Source organism: Pinus tabuliformis, chromosome 4_2 (genome assembly GCF_031772625.1).
Source record: "Pinus tabuliformis cultivar Carrire ecotype Pingquan chromosome 4_2, CPIR1, whole genome shotgun sequence".
Lineage (NCBI taxonomy): Eukaryota > Viridiplantae > Streptophyta > Pinopsida > Pinales > Pinaceae > Pinus > Pinus tabuliformis.
In genome coordinates this window covers 195,696,678-195,715,662 of record NC_142304.1, presented here as the reverse complement: position 1 = coordinate 195,715,662, position 18,985 = coordinate 195,696,678, and positions in this window count along the sequence as shown.

Genomic DNA, 18,985 nt, shown 5'->3' with positions numbered 1-18,985 from the left:
TCATGAGATACAATATGACCCAAATATTCCACCTCTTGTACTCCAAAGAAAAATTTGGAGATTTTTGCATATAATTGTTTCTCCTCCAATAGTTTGAGCACCATGTCAACATGTTGAACATGATCCTTCCAAGACTTGTTGTAGATTAGTATATTATCCAAAAATACTAACACAATTTTTTAAAGGAAGAGTTTGAAAATGGAATTCATCAAACCTTGAAATGTAGAAGATGCATTCATAAGGCCAAAAGGCATGACCAAAAATTCATAATGACCCTCATGAGTTATAAATGTTGTTTTCAGAATGTCTTCAATCTTCATTCTGATTTGATGATATCCTGAACGAAGATCCAACTTGGTGAAATAAATTGATACATGTAATTCATCCAATAATTCATTAATGATAGAAATGTGAAATTTATCTTTAATAGTGAGCTTGTTGAGATCCCTATAATCCAGACACATGCACCATGATCCATCCTTCTTGTGCACCAATACTACTGGAGCAGAGAAAGAACTTTGACTAGGTTTAATTATACTAGCCTCTAGCATTTCTGCAACCATATGTTCAAATTCACTCTTTTGGGCATAGGGATATCTGTACGGCCTGATGTTTGGAGGAACACTTCCTGGAATCAAATGAATAGCATGATAATTAACACGAATAGGTGGGAGGCCTTTGGGAGTCTCAAATACCTTGGAATGATTGTCCAAGACTTTTTGGAGATCTAAAGAAATAGATGATTTCGATGTGGGAACCTCTAGCGAACATAATTGTGCAATTACCCCTCTTTTTCCTTCTTTAGAAGCTTTGTCATACTGTTAGAGATGATTATCTTTCCCAGTTTCCCTGCAATACCCCAAAATTCAACTTCTTTTCCTTCCGCACAAAATTAAAAGCTATTGTACCCAAGGGTTGTAGCCATTGGACTCCTAGTACAACATCAGCACCTCCCATTGGAATTGAAAGCATTGGGCTATTAAATACATATTCTCCCATGGATATCTTGATATTGTGGCACTTTCGAGAGAAATTTATGGTTCATCCACTTGCAACCATCACTTGACACTCTGCTACTGGATATAGGAAACAATTCAATTCCTTGGCTATCTTACAATGAATAAAATTATGGGTACTTCCTTAATCAATCAACACTATTACCTTTTTCTTCTTGATATGTCCTTCTATCTTGATAGTTTGAGGAGTGGTAATTCCAGCCAATGCATTACAATATATGGTCGGATTCATTTCTTCTTTATCTAGGGTTTGTTACTAGAGTATATCCTCTTCTTTTGACATTTCTTGTTCCTTTTCTTCCTCCTCCTCACAATCTATGTAGAATAATTTCTTCTCAGCACACTTATGAACTTTAGTGTATTTTGCTATCACAACTGTAACAAAGCCCTTTTTCTCTTTTTTCTTCCAATTGTTGTGGTGTCAACCTTGTAGGTTGTGGAAGGCTAGGGGCAACAACACTTCCATCTTTATAGTTGTGAGTGGTAGGCTTCCTAGTTGCCATAATTTTCCTTTCCATTTTTCTTGCTAATATAAATGCCTTCTCCAATGAATTAGGTTCCTAAAGGTGAACCTCATGTTGGATATTATCCTTTAAAGTCCCTATGAACACATCAATCCTATTCTCCTCTGGAATATCTTATATCCTTATGTTGAATTTTTGGAAGTCCTTAATGTGCTCCATCATTGAACCCTTTTGTTTGAGATTTATCAATTGGATAAAAAAGGTGTTATTTTTTGTATCCTCATAATGTGCTATCATTTCTTCCGTAAAAATTGCCCAAGTGACAATTTTTTTATGAGAGAAAAGCCATTGATACCATACAAACTGATTTGGTTCCAAATATAAAGTTTCAATATGTACCTTTTGTGTGTTTTGCACATTATGGAGATCAAAAATTGCTCCATCTGTAGTATCCATGTTCCAGGATCCTTCCACCAAACTTCCTCATATCGATTTTTGGAACATGGTGGGTCTTCAATCCAACATTAGAGTCTATGAAATCATGATTAACATTTCTTTTTTTCTCATCGTTAGTTTCCTTTACTATCCTTTCACCATTAGTAACCATTTCTTGTAGCAACTTATTCAAATTTATCTTCAATTCTTCCATCTTAGCATCCATGCCATTCATCTTAGCATCCATGCCATTCATCTTAGCTTCCATGACATCCATCTTAGCTTCCACGGCATCCATATTAACTTGCAGGTTATTCATATTAGCTTCCATGCCATTCATCTTGGCTTCAGTTACCTTTTGTGAGAGTGAAATTTGTTGTACTTGGTCTCGTAATTTTGATATATCATATTGCATTTCTTCCTCTTCTTCACGAGTCATGCTAGAGCTTTCAGGTTGCTTACTAGGTGTTTCCATTTTCTTTTTTCGGGGCATCAATTAATGCTAATAATTCTTCACTATTCCCTTTGAATTCCTTCAAACTAGTTTTTAAAACCAATCTTATGCAAAATTTAAAAAAAAAACTACACACCTTTTTTTCACTTTGTAAGAGCTCAATATTGAATCTATTATATCTCTGTAACTGCGGATCTCAAATATTGAAATCACGTCGTGAAATATCCCTTTGATTCCTCTTTCTAACCCTGCAAGTCTTGTCAAGATTGGATTCTCCAAGGAAGAGTTATGCCAAATCTCCCACGGTGACCTGATTATAGAATAGTCAGTAGAGCAAACTTGTACAAAGTGCCACGTGTCATTTTTTTGACCTTAGTACCTGAAACTAATATATATAAAAAACTATAGGTCGTCCTCTTTCTAAAACTTCTGATGAAATTTCAATCTGATGCTCATAACAAAAGTTAGGACAATTTTCCCCAGGTCACTTGTTTGGAATGTAATTTGGGAGTCTGCAAAAACCCTAACTTCCTCAGAGCGATACAAGCTCTAAAATTTGGAGGCAAAGTTCAGAACAATTTCGGCTCAAATGGGGTTTTTTTTTTAGCTTTTGAAATGTCGCAACAAAATAAATAAATAAATTATATGGAAAATGCCACGATGACCTATTTGGAGCAGCGAAACCCTAGAATCCAAAGCTCTGATACCAAATGTTATGAAACCAGCTCACAAAAAGATAGAAAAGATAGATAAGCGCCTTCAAAATAAGCCTCTTCGAGGGGGAAACCTCCTTTACATTGCATAAATAAACAATTCTTGGATGATACAGATGACAAGACCTCCTTTCTATATATAAGAGTCTAAGGGGTCATAATATAATCAAAGCCGACATAACAATAATAATGTAAGGGCACAATAATAACAAGAGTGGGCTTCTATGGGGCATAATAATAACAATATGGGGACTACATGGGCACAACAACATAATAAGGGGGTTGTACTAATAACAATAAGGGGTTACACTAGTAGTATAAGGGCCTAACAATGTAAAGGGAAATTAGCAAGCATTTCAAAAAGGAGAAGTGAAACATTAGAAAGTGGGTTTTAAAGCTAAATATCATATTCACTCATGTATAAAGGCCTTCCTAACATATAAAATCACCTCCATTTGCCTCCTATCATTTCTAAGCAAACCCCACGAGAGCCATTCCTCATGATTTTGGGCGAATTCAGCAAAACAAAGGTAGGCATTGCGTATACACCAAAGGCGTTGCAAATAGGGAAATCTGGCGCTGCGCATAGGGAAATCCGATGCTGCACACACACCAAAGGCATTGCGCATAGACCCGGTAGTCATTACGCAAGCACCAAAGGCGCTACACACCGGTCAAACTTCGTCTATATGTTCTCAAACTTAAGAAAGTGTTCCAAACCTTCAGTTCATGGTTTATATGCCTCTTAGAAAGTAAGTAAAGCCCTGTCCATCCCTCCTTACATCTCACAAGTTCAAAATTCATGCTGTGAAGTTTATTGTGTGAAATTTGCAATTCTTAAGACCTGCAAACCCTAGTTTTATTCCTACACCCCCAAAACTATTCCTAAGACCTTATTATCCTTCCCACATCACTGTAAACCCTATCCCTATCCTTGTATTGTTAAATCCCTATCCCAAGTGTATTCTCCCTTAAAACCTAAGTCTTAGGCAGCAAATTCCTAGGAAGCCATACTGCATACACATAATAAAATATCAATTCCTAAATCCCATAAATATTTCACTCCCATATCACTTCCCTAAGTTCCTTAATCCCTTCCTCCACTCCCTAAATTTTTCCTACTCCATTCCCACTCCTATTTCCTAATCCCTAGGGTTTCAAACAAAAAGAGAAAAAACACATCATGGAGAAAGAAAACAGAGATTTTTCAGAAGAGGAAGACACAGAAGAAAGAATACCACACAAACGAGGAAGAATATCGAGGTTTGAACCTACCAACAACATAGAACTAATGGCCTCACCTATGACAGTCACCTGTTTCAAGCATATGGGATGTTTTGATTTTTGTGTAATGGTACAAAGAGTTCAAACCCATCATGTTTTGACTAGAGTTTTCATTTCAAATCTTAAGGACAATCAAGTGACCCTTGCTAGTGTAACCTTCACCATATCCTCAGCCATTATTGCTACTATTATTGGAATACCTAATGTGGGTGAAAGGTGGTTTAAAGCTCAAAACCTAGATCATTAGTATTATGAGCCATATTTGAAGCCTCGATACAAAAATGAGAGAAATATATTCTTCCCTTTCATCCACCTTCTTGATACATATGCTCCCATGATGAAAATCATCATGAAGTACTTCACTTGTGAAGGAAGATTTTCCAGAATCTACACCTACCATATCAGATTGCTCAAGCACTTCACAAGAGTCATAATGCTCAATATTCCTTACTATTTGTTCAGGTGCATTGAGAAAATGGCATACACAGTTCAAGGAAAAAGGTATGAGCAGCAAATGAATAGTCATTTTCATCACTCTCTGATCAAGATCATTGTCCTCCATCACCTTAATCAGCTGAACATCTCATGGGACACTTTCATAGCCAATAATATTTTTACGACTCCACATGCTAAAGATATACCTTCTTCATCTCATCCCACTGATAATCAAGCTGAATACATGCCCCCTCCATCTCAGCCCACTGCATCTATCCCTCCATCATCTCAGCCTCTTTCACCATCATCATCACCATTGTATGATCATACAGGGTCACCTAGCAGAGCTAAGGTCATCAAATCTAAGAAGACAGATTTGGGCACATTGTCATGTACTTATCAGAGAGGTCATAGGCAAGTGTTTTCCCCACAGATTATGGGAGGGGCCCTGCCTTCTTCATCAGTAAAGCAGGTACAAAAGGGAAAGCAAAAGATCATAGAGATAGTTGTTCATGAGGAAATCAGGCCAGGATGAGGACTTACATGAGATAGAAATAGAATTTGACCTTGTTCACTTGGATCATCATGATGATCATGAAGACACAACCTTGATCATCAAAGGAAAAGAGGCCCAAATCAAACAATTACAAACTCAATTGGATAGAGCTAAATATGTCATTTCATTTCTTGAGCAGGAAAACCAACAATTGAAGACAAAACAATGAATTATGGAGGTGGACCCTCTCAAAGCCAAAAGAGAAGAGACCAAGGATAAGGTCTTACTTGATGAAGCATATGGAAAATATGGTGATCCTGATGAGCTGGAAGAACAAGTGTCAAGAAAAAGGCCAAGAACCAAATGCCTAAAGAGAGCATTGGAACTAGAGAAACAGAAAGAGGTTGAACTAGCCAATGAGCTTCCCTTAAATGAGCAATTTGCCATAATGATCAATGAAAACAAGGAGCATTGGCTATAGAGTGTTAACAACCATCTTGAAAATCGCCTAGATAAGGCTAAAAGAGATTGAAATATAGAGGAGGATGGCAAATTATTATTGCCAAAGAATCCAAATAACAAGGTTAAAACTCAAGGAATTGAAGTCAAAGCCTGAAACCCTAAATGTGCAAGAGGAGAAAGGGAAATTTGATATCCTTACTAAGGCCTCTTTCCATGCTTAGTAGACTTCATCATCAGCTCATACACCAAATTTTGACAAGATTATGGGCACTTTTTGGAATTTTTGGGTTTTTTGTGCAACATCGACAGTTTTTGGCATTGTTAAACTAAGGCATTGCGCATCTTCTAGAGGCCTCAAAATGAAAAAACAAGACCATCATTGGATTCATAAGGTGACTAAAATACACTTTTGACTATTGGTACACTAAAATTGGACAATATGACAAGGAGAAATGGCCAAAAACACCTCAAAAATCACCTTTCTTCCCTCTTTTTCAGCTAGGCATTGTGCATAGAAGCAGTCTTGAGAGATTGACGTTTTGGAGGGTCAAAACTCATCATTTTTTGGAACCAAGTGCATTTCTGGAAAGTAGACAGGATAAGCTTTTCAATGCGCTATCCTGAGCTCAATTTGGACATTAGAAACCCCTTCAAAAATCAGCTTGAGGATGGCATTTCACATAGGTTAAAGGCATTGTGCATAGGACAAATTACCTGATTTTTTTACTGTTTCTCTCCAGTTTTGATTTTAATCCTTCGGAATTAATTTTTACTGATGTAACTGATATGGTAAATGTAATTATGGTCTTTTACTATTACCTAGGGGTAAATACATTAGGTTAATAGTCTTCATCAAGTCAGATGAATCAGTTTCAATGTAATTAGGGATGAGTCACTTTAACCACCATATACTCTAGCTATTAGTTCAGATTTTGGTGGAAATGCTCCTCCTCTCATGGATTCGACCCTTGAGGTTCGGAGGAGTTTGTTTTCATGTCTATATCTTACCTTTCTTCACTCTTTTTAAAGGTTGGACTCAGTTGGATGTTGTACTAGTGATCAGAGACACTATTGTATCAGATTTTGGCCAGTATTAATAGATGATTGAATTTAGCCTTCTATGATCCATATCAAGTTTATAGAGAAGAGTTTTCGGAGAAAATCACATCATAATTTATTTTTCAACGCATTTCGAACCAACAATGTGGTTCATCATCAACGACGAACCACACTTGTTGGTTCGAAACGCGTCGACAAATGAATTATGATGTGATTTTCTCCGAAAACTCTTCTCTATAAAATTAATAGATGAGTTGCAACTATTTCTTTAGGATACATGTGGTATGGATGTTTAGCAGTGTTTTCTCTTTGTGATCATTTGTATGAATGTTTTGTATGCTCATAAACCATTTCATGTCTATTATATGGTAATTTTCAAGTTGATAGGCAGAATACATGTTTTCTCATGCTCTGTTTTGGGAAAGTTATCATAATTTGTCCATTTCTCTTCAGTTTAGGAAGAATACATCTCATATGCTCTTCCTAACTCCTCATTAGTCTTAAACCATCTCATCAAATCACCTTTTAAGTGCTAAGCCTCCTGCCTACCTGCCCCTTTGAATGTTTGGAATCATATCCGATTTGCCCTAACCTAGCCTCTTTGACCTAATACCCTCATCTAGCAATAACCCAACCAAATAAAATCAAACAACATCTGCACTTTATACCTAGCCTAAAACCCTAATCCATCTAGCCCTCTTGGCTATGATTCTTTGGAGAGAGCCCTCTCCAGCCTGCTAGGGCTAGCTACCAAGTCAAAAGATTGGTCTGTGGTTACCTCAGCTGGTCTCTTCCTTAGCCTTGGAGATCCGGAGGAGTGATAACAGAATGATAAGTGAAAAAATGTTTTTGCAAAACTTAAGAGATGTGTAACAACAACTCCCATTTTTTGAGGATCAAATTGGACGTTTTCATTCCACATATCCACAAATTCCTCTGATACAACCATTGGGGTTGTGTTGGGAGAGAAAGAAAGAAACAAGCATTATACCATCTACTATATCAACAAGCATCTGAGTGATACAAAATTAAATTATACGGTAAGTGAGAAGGAATTTCTTGTTGTTATACATGTTATAAAAAAATATAGGAATTATATTATTGGTTATCAAGTTTTTATGCACACTGATGATTAAGCTACTCGTTTTTTAATAGATAAACTAGTCACCAATGATAGAGTTACTAGGTGGTTTTTGTTACTACAAGAATTTGACATCACCATTGTACACAAGCCTGGAAGAGATAATCTTGTTGCTAACTTTCTTTCTAGGTTTCCAAATAGTGATGATAATTTTCCTATTGAATATTATTTTCCGGATGAATATATTTTTGTGGTTTCCACTTACTCTCCTTGGTAGACAGATATTTCTAATTACCTTGCTATACTGAAACTTCCACACCACCTTTTTCAAAAGGAGAAACAAAAAAAAATTCAACAAATTGCTCGATATTTTTGGTTGGATGGTTATCTCTTTCATATCAGCCCTAATCATCAAATTTTGGAGATGTGCTAGAGAAGATGAATCCATGATATTTTAAAGGCTTATCATGATGAGCCTTGTTGAGGACACTTTATTGAGAGGAGAATGGGTCATAAGGTGCTTCATATAGGCTATTTTTGGCCTACCATATCTGTATGCAAGGAAGTGTGTGCAAGTATGGGGCAGCAACTACAGGATGAGCCAACCTATCTGTTCAGATTAAATTCCATTACGACCTCAATTGGAGAAAAAACCAATTGAGAGATGGGCTTTAGATTTTGTAGGACCAATAAACCCCCCATATAAGTAGAGGTCTTATATTTTAGTATGTGCAAACTATGACATCAAGTGGGTTGAAGCTAAGGAACCTACCAAGGCTACTAAACTAGATTCTCATATTTTCAATTTGAATACATTTTTGTTTGGTAAGGATTTCCAAAGGAGATAGTTACAGATGGAGGTGCACAGTTCACTGCCCAGCTGATAGAGAACCTTTTCAAGAAATATAATATCCATCGTTGAATCACTTCACCTTATCATCCACAGGCTAATGGGAAAGTGGAGATACTAAGTACTTGAATTGATTCTTACAAACACTATGGAAAGTCACCACCAATATTGGGCTAAAAGATCCCCAAAGATGCTTTTGGATTACAGGACTACATGGTGGAAAAACATAGGTTTTTCTCCTTATGAGCTCGTGTATGGTGAGAATTATATCTTTCCCATTGATTTTTAAAGAAAGACACTCAAAACTACTTTGGAGATGAATTTGGACATAACTATAGCTCATAAACATCGTTTAGATCAGTTAAATTAATTAGGGGAGATGCACCTGGCTGTTGTAAAACGTACATATATTATCCAATAACAACGTGCCAAGTGGCATGACAAGTTCATAAAAAAGAAATTATTTCAAAAATGTGATTGGGCTTTGTTATATGATTCCAAATTTAAGGATTTTAAGGGACATTTATGTACCTAGTGGATAGGTCCTTACGAAGAGGATATAGTCTTTGACAATGGGACTATGAAGTTAATAACCATTGATGAGTCACAAGAATATTTACTTTCCAATGTAAATTTCATTTGATTGTATCACAAGCTAACTTCTAAGGATTATTTTGATAACATTGTCTCATATTTGGATCTCAAATTCATTCGGAAAAAAGGAAAAAAAAATTGCATTGCCAATCGTATAATTTATTTCTTTTCTTATTAAAAAAAAAGGAAAAAGAAAACAAATAATATATAAATAACTAAATAAAAGTAAAAACTAAAAGGTCTAATGGTTAAAACTTTTTTTGGGGCATGGTTAGACAACTTGATGACTGAAAACCAACTTGTTCGCTGTCAACACACTCCTTTTTTACATAACAGTCTTATGATTTTTTTATCACTAGTTTGCTGATATTGACAGTTCAAAATTGTTGCTAATACAAACTATATGTAACTACTCACCACCAAATTTTGTTGTCGATACACAACCTAATGTACTTGCAAACCACCAGATAATGTTGGTAATACAGACTATATGTACCTGTTAATCACAATGTTGTCATTAGTAACACCCTTGCTATTATTAATACTCTCTTTCTTTTAAAATGGAATTTTTTTATTATTGTACCACTATTTTTGATTCTGTGACTACATCAAAGGAACCCACAAAGGAAAATTTTCCACGAATTCATCATCAAACGTCTCCAGTTGGGTTAGCATTATCCTTCCGCCACTGCATCAACATCATTGGTATGCTTGTAAAGGTAAACTTCTATCATTTACTTACATTATTGCAAATTATGTGTAACAATGATCATCTGTTATAGTGTTCAAGGACAACCTTCATTTCAAAGTTTTGGTGGTGGTGGGGGGGGGGGGGGGGGGGGGGGGGGGGGGGGGGCAGATTTGTATCGTACTTTCATATGATACACCATCAATACTCTAATTTGGCATGATGGTCGATCAAACCTTTGCATGCACAATGTCATTTCTAATTAGATCACCCTATCATTGTTACTGCGACATGACCACTTCAAATACATTTGTATATCCACACCACCTTCTAATTATGGCATGAAAAAAATGATTAGTACCTTATTGTAACTAAAAAATTTCCAATTTTGGGGAGCTCAGTGTCCTCCTTCCAACAATGACTGCATGCACACTTGTTGTACCTATAACAGTGTTTATGCATTAGAAATTAGAGTCATGGGAGGAGAAACAATGAAGCATGAACCAAATTCGATCGATATATTAAGGGACTATCCAAGAGCTTATGGGATATTCTAGGTCACATGTTGGTTGACATATTTCGACAAGCTACAAGGATTTAATGAGCATATTTCTTTAAAATTCACACAAAATTTGAATTCACAAGGTTCTATAATTAGAGGAGTACATATATTTTTTATAGAGGAAGTCATCGACAGGGTGATGACCTTACCTCAAATAGGGATGCAATGGTTTAACATAAATATTTTAGTTCCTATAGCTAGGGCTACATTTTTATAGAAAGGAGAGGAGATAAGAAATAAGGGGAGAGGTGTGAACATAACCTCACTTCCACACCCCTGGGAAGATGTGGCTTATTTTATTTATAAATCCATCACTTGTGAAGGACAATTTGGGATAATTTTCCATTATCACTTCTAGTAGCTAGCACACTTGCATAGTGGGAAGTTAGATGACATGCCCTAATTCCTTTTTATTTTGTTACAACATATGGAAGAGGTTGTTTAACAATTTAAATACCCGAAAACATGTGTAACCTTTCATGGGTTGGTTAAGCTCATCATTATTGATTCATTGGAACAATAGGGGAGTACATGGGCAAGGTTGTTGATCACTGCAAGAGTACTAGCTTGAGAAGAAATAGAAGAAAGTGAGTTTGAGGAGCAGTGTGGAAATTTTGAAATGGAGGAAGCGGGGCTAAACAGGAGGAGTAATTTCCCTGTTGATCCACCTAATCAATGCCCTCAAGAGGACACCCTCGAAGAAACCCTTCTTATTGATACACTAGCTAGAGACTCTAGTAGTAAGAAATAAATGCATGATGAAACACCAATGGATGTTACATATAAACCTTCTAAATATGGCATGTCCTATTGAGGAAGAGCATAGCCTATAGAGGAAAGGGAAGAAGAGACCACTAAATGAGTCCATGGGAGGAAAATTTCCCAAGAAAAGGATTAAAATTGTTGGTGCACCATCACCTGCTCCATCATCCAAAACCCCCATTGCTACTACAAAATAATTGAAGGTGTTGAAAATAGAAACAAGAAATTCTAAAAATAGAGATGCTAAAAATAGAAATGCCAAAAATAGAATCTAGAATATTCCAATTTTAATTTGTCCTTGAATTAAAATTGAGAATTAAAATTCGAATTTAGTCTCACCAATTGCTTCAAAAATAATTAATTAACTCATCTTGGATTAATTAGTTGGAGAAATTCAAGCTAGAAGTCTTTATGAACTCATGCAATAGTTATCCCTTAAATTAAGGAGATTATCCCTTAATTAAGGAGATAAGGATGAGTTTTTTTTCACGGGGAGAAAAATCGTAATTTCAATTATATGTTGAAAATTACATGATGTAGATGCCCATAGGCATATGAAAATACAGTGACCTTAGTCAACTAATAGTTCTAGACAAAAATTGTGTAAACCCAGTGGGGTTGTTGTACATCAATAGTTACATAAGCAAAAAATCACCAAGTGATCGTTGTTCAGATGCCCAAAAGTGTTGTATACATATATATAAACTTGTTTTAAAGACAAAAAATGTTGTTGTTTTAGGGGTTGTCCGCTCGCCGAAGCTCTTTATCTATATATGGCCTGTGAAAAATTGGAAGGTCCCTTCTGGTGAATTTTCTGTGATCAGCCATTCTCCTCGAGGACGATGCGATGCCTCTTTAGATTGCTTGTCTGCATCTTCATTGCACTCCCTGTAGATATGAGTGCAAGAAATATGATCAAAATGTGTTTTGAGAAAAACAATATCATCCATAATAGTTCTTAGATTATATGCATGGCATGTAGATGTGTTGTTAAACCAATTTATGACTGTTTTGGAGTCCCCAAAAATTTGAATGTGTCTGCAATTTTTGAGAATGGAAAAATGTATCAAGTGTCGAAGGGTGATCAGATCTGCATACTTATTTGTGCCCTCACCTAAGCCCATGCAAATGTGGAAAGAATGTGTGACTAATAGGTGGATAATTACACCCCCCCCCAACATCCTTGTGCTTATGTTGCCCCATCAAAGTATGCTCAGGACTTTGTTGTGTCAATCTGTTCTTGAGCGATGACCCTGGGTCGATTGATGTGTTCTTCAGCTAGAATTTCCTCATAGGCCGAGCAGATCTTTCTTGGAATTAGTGCCCAAATTATACGCCGGTCCCAGAAAATGATATGTGCCAAGAAACCAGAAGCGACAGATTTCTACTTTTAGGATCCGTAGCAGCTCCCCACCAACTATCCCAAGCAGTAGGGATGTCCACACCATGCCAGCTTAGACTGATGTTAAGAGTGAGCAGTACTTGTGACCATAACTGTTTTGAAGTAGGACAATCAAGGAATAAGTGATGGTTGGATTCCTCTTCCTGATGACAGAGTACACACCAGGAAGGTCCCATGAATGCCCTTTTCCTTAAATTTACTCCTGTGGGTGTTTTATCCTCAATGATATTCCACATTAGTAAGATAGTGCGTGGGGGAGCTTTTAACTTCCAAAGCTGAGTCCACCAACTCATTTTCCTGTCCGGTTTTGCCTCTGCTTGTATGAGGTCATACCCATGCTTGGGTGAGTAGTAGCCCTTTTTGGAGAGACCCCAGAGCAGTTCGTTTGCGTCATCATTGAGTTGGACATGGGATTCAATTAGAGCTTGCCAGTAATTTTCCCACTGTCTTTCCCATTGAATTAGAATGTGCCAATCCTCACCAGTGTGCCAAGCTTCATGAAAAATAGATGAGTCGCGATGATCACCAAGTTGAGATATATATAGGACACCTATGTTGTTAAGAAATGTGATCAAATCTGAAGGAAACTGGTATGCATTCCCACTACCGGTCCAGGGATCAAGACCGATGCGCACTGATGCCCCATTAACAATCTTCTAGATGATGCCTCTTTTTATAATGGACAAAGTGTTTAGGATGGCCCTCCAGATGACCGAAATACCTTTTCTGCTCCATTCACTTAAATTACCGGGCCAAATGTATTTGTGAGAAACCACCTCCGACCAAAGGCTCTTATGGGTCAGGAGTAACCAGCCTTGTTTTTCTGCCAGTGCTTGTGCAAAAGCCAGAAGGTGCTTTAGTCCCCAACCTCCCCATTTTTTGGGATTTGCTATTCTGCTCTATTTGACCCATGCAAAAGGCTTCCCATCCTTTTGTCCCCTCCATAGAAAGTGACTACAAATTTTTTGAATCCTATGTAAAATCCCCAGGCGAATCCAAGCCAAGGACATCGAGAAAACTGGGGGAGCTTCTAAAACTGCTTTAATGAGAATCAATCTTCCTGCCCTAGATAGAAAATGATGACACCAGTTGTTTATTCTTTTCTCCACTTTAGTGAGCAGCCAAGTCCAATTTGTTGTTTTATAACCATCCGCTTTTATTCTTAATCCCAAATACTTTAGTCCAACCTGAAGATCCAACACTTGATAGGGGAAATTTTGGAAAGAGAGTTGAATTTCCTGTTGAGAGCATTCAGAGAAATATATAGTGGACTTTTCCCTATTGATTTCCATTCCTATAGTTGTACTAAAGAGTTTTAAAATCTCTTTTAAAGTAGTAATGTCCTATACACTTCCATTAAGAAAGACAAGAATGTCATCCACAAAGAGAAGATGGGACAGAAGGAAATGATCAATAATTTTCAGGCCCCTAAGCCTCCCAGCATGCTTCTTTGAATCTATAAGTTTACTCAAGCCTTCCATTACAAGAAGAAACAGCAAGGGGGATAAGGGGCATCTGTTATAGACATTTTTGTGCCTTACAGCATGAAGCATGAAATGTCCATAATCTGAGGGATCCAAAGTCCCTAAACATGTTGTTCCTGCCCCTAGAGGAACAAGGTCAGCAAACCACAGCACTAAATATCAGTTCTCCACCTGAAAACACTCAAAAACAAGCTAATTCTGGATCATGTCAACTGCTCCACTGAGCATCTGCGCTGAATGTCAACTGCAAAGAAGGCTACCTGCGCTGGGCGAGTTGGGACAAGTGGCACAGTCATTCCTCAAGGTGTCAATGCCTAGGAAGCTTCCAAAATGACACTTGGATCAGGGAATTCGACTGGTGATGAGTAAGAGGGTCTAGATCTCCAAGTGGAAGCAAGAACCTCCAAGTGGACTCAAGAACTGAAGAATAACTGAAGTGGGAGAGGACACTAGTCAGCTTCATGCCAGCTACAAGCTGACTCATCCTTTCTCCAAAACTCCTATATATAGAGCTCTCTCATGAGGTCTAGGGAGGCTGGAATCTTGTGAATGTAAGGAAGTGCTGTTGGTTTGAGTTTAGAACTATTGGGTGATTTGCTTTGAAGGAGGTGAAGAGGAGATTTCTTTCTGCTAGGAGGTGATGCTGGATTGGCCCTTTTATGGTTGTATCACTTCCTGAACTTTACTTCTTCCATTAATAAAGCATTTGAGGTTCTTCCATATGCATGTGTCTCAATGGTGTATTGTTATACTTGTGTATTTGATTTATTCTAATCCTTGAATCAATTATGAATGTATGCTTCTTGTAGTCTCCCTCTCTTGCCATTTTGCAGGATCTTGGTGTAGCTAGGCCAGTGAAAGAGCAAGGAGCTGGGAGCAAGCAGCAAGGAGAGAAGATTGGATCAATCATTAGCGAAAGACATCGGTTAGTGGATCTCTTTCTCCCCTATTTTACTTTCATAAAGAAGAAATCTTAGATAGCTTTGCTTCGATTGTTGCTGAGGTACTATCACCCTTAGAGTGGGATAGGGTCATTCCGTATTGGATACTTTTCCCTACAAAAAATTGGCGACTCCACTGGGGATCGTATCTTGTTAGTTGTTTGTGTTTTTGCTATTCATTTCCTAAACAAAGGGAGTACCGAATCGAACTGCATTTGGATCTTTTCAAATGCAAAGTAGAGGGCAGCTACTCTAGCTCAGTTTCTCGGCATGTTTATGATTTGAAGAGCTGATCCACAAGGACTCTGAACAGCTCTTAGTGATAGCTTTTCATCCTCCTAATTACCCTTTAGTGTGTACTTGATTGATAGCTTCTGATTTGGCCAAAAACTGTGAATTTTTGAGCAATCTGTGACCCGGAAACTGAGAAAAACGAAAGTTTATCTCTTCATTGCAGACACTGTGAAGGCAGTCTACATTTCATCGCAGGTCCTGAAGGGGCTACCTGCGCTGAAGGTCAAACTGCCAGTGTACTACCTGCGCTGAACCAGTTTTGCCTAGTGCTACTGGGGTTCCCTCCTGTTTATAGCCCTGTTTTCATTCCTGTTTTTGCAGCATGTTGTCAGTCAATGTACCTATCTGAAACCAACTTTCCTTGCAACTATTCCGCCTCGGTTGTATAAAGAAACTGTATTTGTTCTTTGTGTATTTCTTATATCATTTGCAATTTCCCATAACGAAAGTGAACTAGTCTTGCTGTGACCTCTTAGATCTAGACCTGTGATAAGTGTCGTTTTGATCTTAAGAGAGTTTGTTTGTTGTTCATAGCTGATTGAGCTTTTGCTTTCGTCATATGGTTTGAATTTATGTATTTCTAGTGTCGAAACAAGTAAATCTTAAGGTGTCTTTTGATTTTGGACAAAGCTTGTTTTCTTTCACTTGAAATTGAATTCAAAGTTATACAACAGCTTTCTTTTTTGTAGTACACCAACATTAAGAAAGAGAAAAGAAATACCTGCATTGTGCATGTGCATTTTGACAGCTTGCATGTTGATTTAGGGAAAAGTGCATTAGTGTGTGCTCTATGATCTGTGTGAAAAGATGATGTCTTTCTTTTCCCTCAGTAGTTAAGATTTTCAAAGTTGAAAGATTGAAAAGCTTGCTTATCATCTTAGACTGCATTTAGGAAGTTGTATTATACATCACGTGGTGATCCATAAAGGCAAACTGCTAAACAAGATCAACCTTAAAATAAATTGAATTTACATAACAACGCATTGAAACATAACGCAAACACATAGAGGTCTAAGCTAGAGACGTGTTCCGGCGTCGTTAAACGTGATATCTTAGCGTTGAGTGGTTGGGTGATTCCTCCACGGTGAAGCGATAAGTATCAATACGGACTTGTGCTCCCACATACCGTCGCGCGTATATATTGGGAGACCCCTATAGGAACAAAGCCTTTATCCATAGGAAACCGTGTCGGCCGCCCTACTGATCGCAATGCAGTGAACACAGCATTCATGAAGATCGACCACTCGTACCGTAAAACGTATTCTGTGGTTTTGCGAAAAGTTTGGCACACCCTCTGCCTAGATCTCCAGAGCAGTTTCTTTTGGCCTTTTTCAAACTCTATAACTGAAAAATTCCATCCGAGCATTTGTCACTTCGGGCTCGTTAAAACATCGAAGGAGACTAGAGTCATATTTAGCTTTTTCTCGACTCTTAAAAAGTGAAAAAGCAAGTTGTGTCTAAAGCGTCGTTATAAAATTTATTTTAAACGGAACATAATCACCTCCTATTCCTGCGTTGATCTGTAGGTTGAGAACATGGAACGCCCCAACCAAGGAATTCCGCATGATGGAAATCCTAGTCCTTTCTCCTCTTGGGGAGAAGTTGGTGCGCCCCACATGGCCACATTGTCGCTTCCAGGATTGAAAATTGGCCTGCCAATTTGGCTATTCTCAACCAATGTAGTTCAGAACACCATGGTTCCTGAACAGTCGAGTCAACAGTTAGATCAGTCTAGAGCTGCCCACCAGCCTTCTACTTCCTATAACTCTTCTTCCAATCCTTCATCTTCGCAAGGTATTGCCGGCAAAAGCCAAGCTCCCATGGAGAAGAAGGAGAAGAAGAAGAGAGAGAAGAAGAAGAAGGAGCCTAAGGCGACTGAGGGCAAGCAAAAGACATCTGACAAAAATCCACACACAGCACAGATCGGGCCTAAATCGCCGTGTGTCATATGTAGAGGAGACCACTTTCATAGAGATTGTCCCTGTATTCCCCGGATACTAAGGGACTGGTCCCCTCATTTGCACAATTCGGGAGCATCAACCTCTGATAGCCATGTTGAATGCTTACCGTCAACCAGCGAAAGTGAAGGTTCAAGACAAAGAGGGGGAGCAAGATCCCCCTGCAGACTGTGTGAAGGCGATCACGCCATCCACCGTTGTCCCTTCTTAGACGAAGCGAAGAGAGTTTTGGAAGATCGTCTGGTTTCACTGTTGAGACTTCCTCCTGGATACAAAAAACTCATGCCAAGTCCTTCGTTGGTTGAGAATACAGCTGGCCCGCTCAAGTGGTCAGCTGAAATGTCAGTCATTGGAAATGAACCTACTGAATCCAAACCGGACGAAAGTCCAAAGGTCGAAACGGCAGTTGACCCGGTTCTTCCTTCAGAAGTTTCATCGTCAAATGACACCGTCATTGAAGATTCATCTTCAAATGACACCCTCACCGAAGAGAATAAGGATGACACCATCCAGATTCTTTTCATCAACACAGACTCTGATGAGCATCAGGGCAATGCGCCCATTCCTTTATCGTAGGAAGGAACATCGTCAGGGTCATATCCGGCCGTGTATTCGGTCCCACCACCAAGCAACCTGGTTGTATCCTTTGATTGGAATCAACTAGGCAGACCCCGGTTGCCAGCCAGTATACCATTCAGAATCATAGTCCAAATATACAGAATGGTAATGGCCGGAACTATCATTGATGAGGGGGCATCTGTGAGTATCCTTTCCTCTATTGCTTGGAAAGCACTGGGTTCCCCGACGCTTTTGCCTGAGATAAGAAATCTCTCGGGTTTCGATAAAGGAACCAGTCGACCATTAGGGATCCTCCCCAATGTGCCTGTTACATTGAAAGGGAAGACCGTTCAAATGAACGTGATGGTCGTTCAAGGACCCTTGGATTATAACCTACTCCTTGGACGAGACTATATATATTGCATGGGAGCAATAGTCTCCTCACTCTTTAGAGTAATGTGTTTTCCACACGAAGGAAGGATGGTCAAGCTCGTAGACCAACTTTCATTTCCGGGATCACGCATCGCAAATAGTCACATACCAACCCTGAATGGTCTATTCAATCAAGAAATGTCTCCACCCCCAGTCCTCCTTCCCGATGAGTGCGAGTGATTCAGAAAGATGAGACTGGAACCCAGGGGGCATGCATCCTGGTCTGCTTCGGGAAAAGAAAACCCTGGGTATAAGGTAGAATTTCCATGAGAGAATATGACTAGTCCGTACCCCGTCCGTGGATGGAAGAGGGGTTGTTCTGGAATAAGATTCTTCTGTCAAAGTTACGTGTTTGACAAAGGTCATTCACCCTTGTCTATTTCGGTAGACAGTGCCGAGGAAATGTTTTGTTTGAAAGATTAACGAAACAATCTTTGGGTAACCAGAAAGAGGCAAGCCTCCCTCAATAACACCAATGTTTTGTCTTTGAGTAGTGTTCTTCTCTTGTCGCAAGTAGCTGCTCTCTTGTCGCAAGTAGCTGTTCTCTTGCGATCTTGCGAA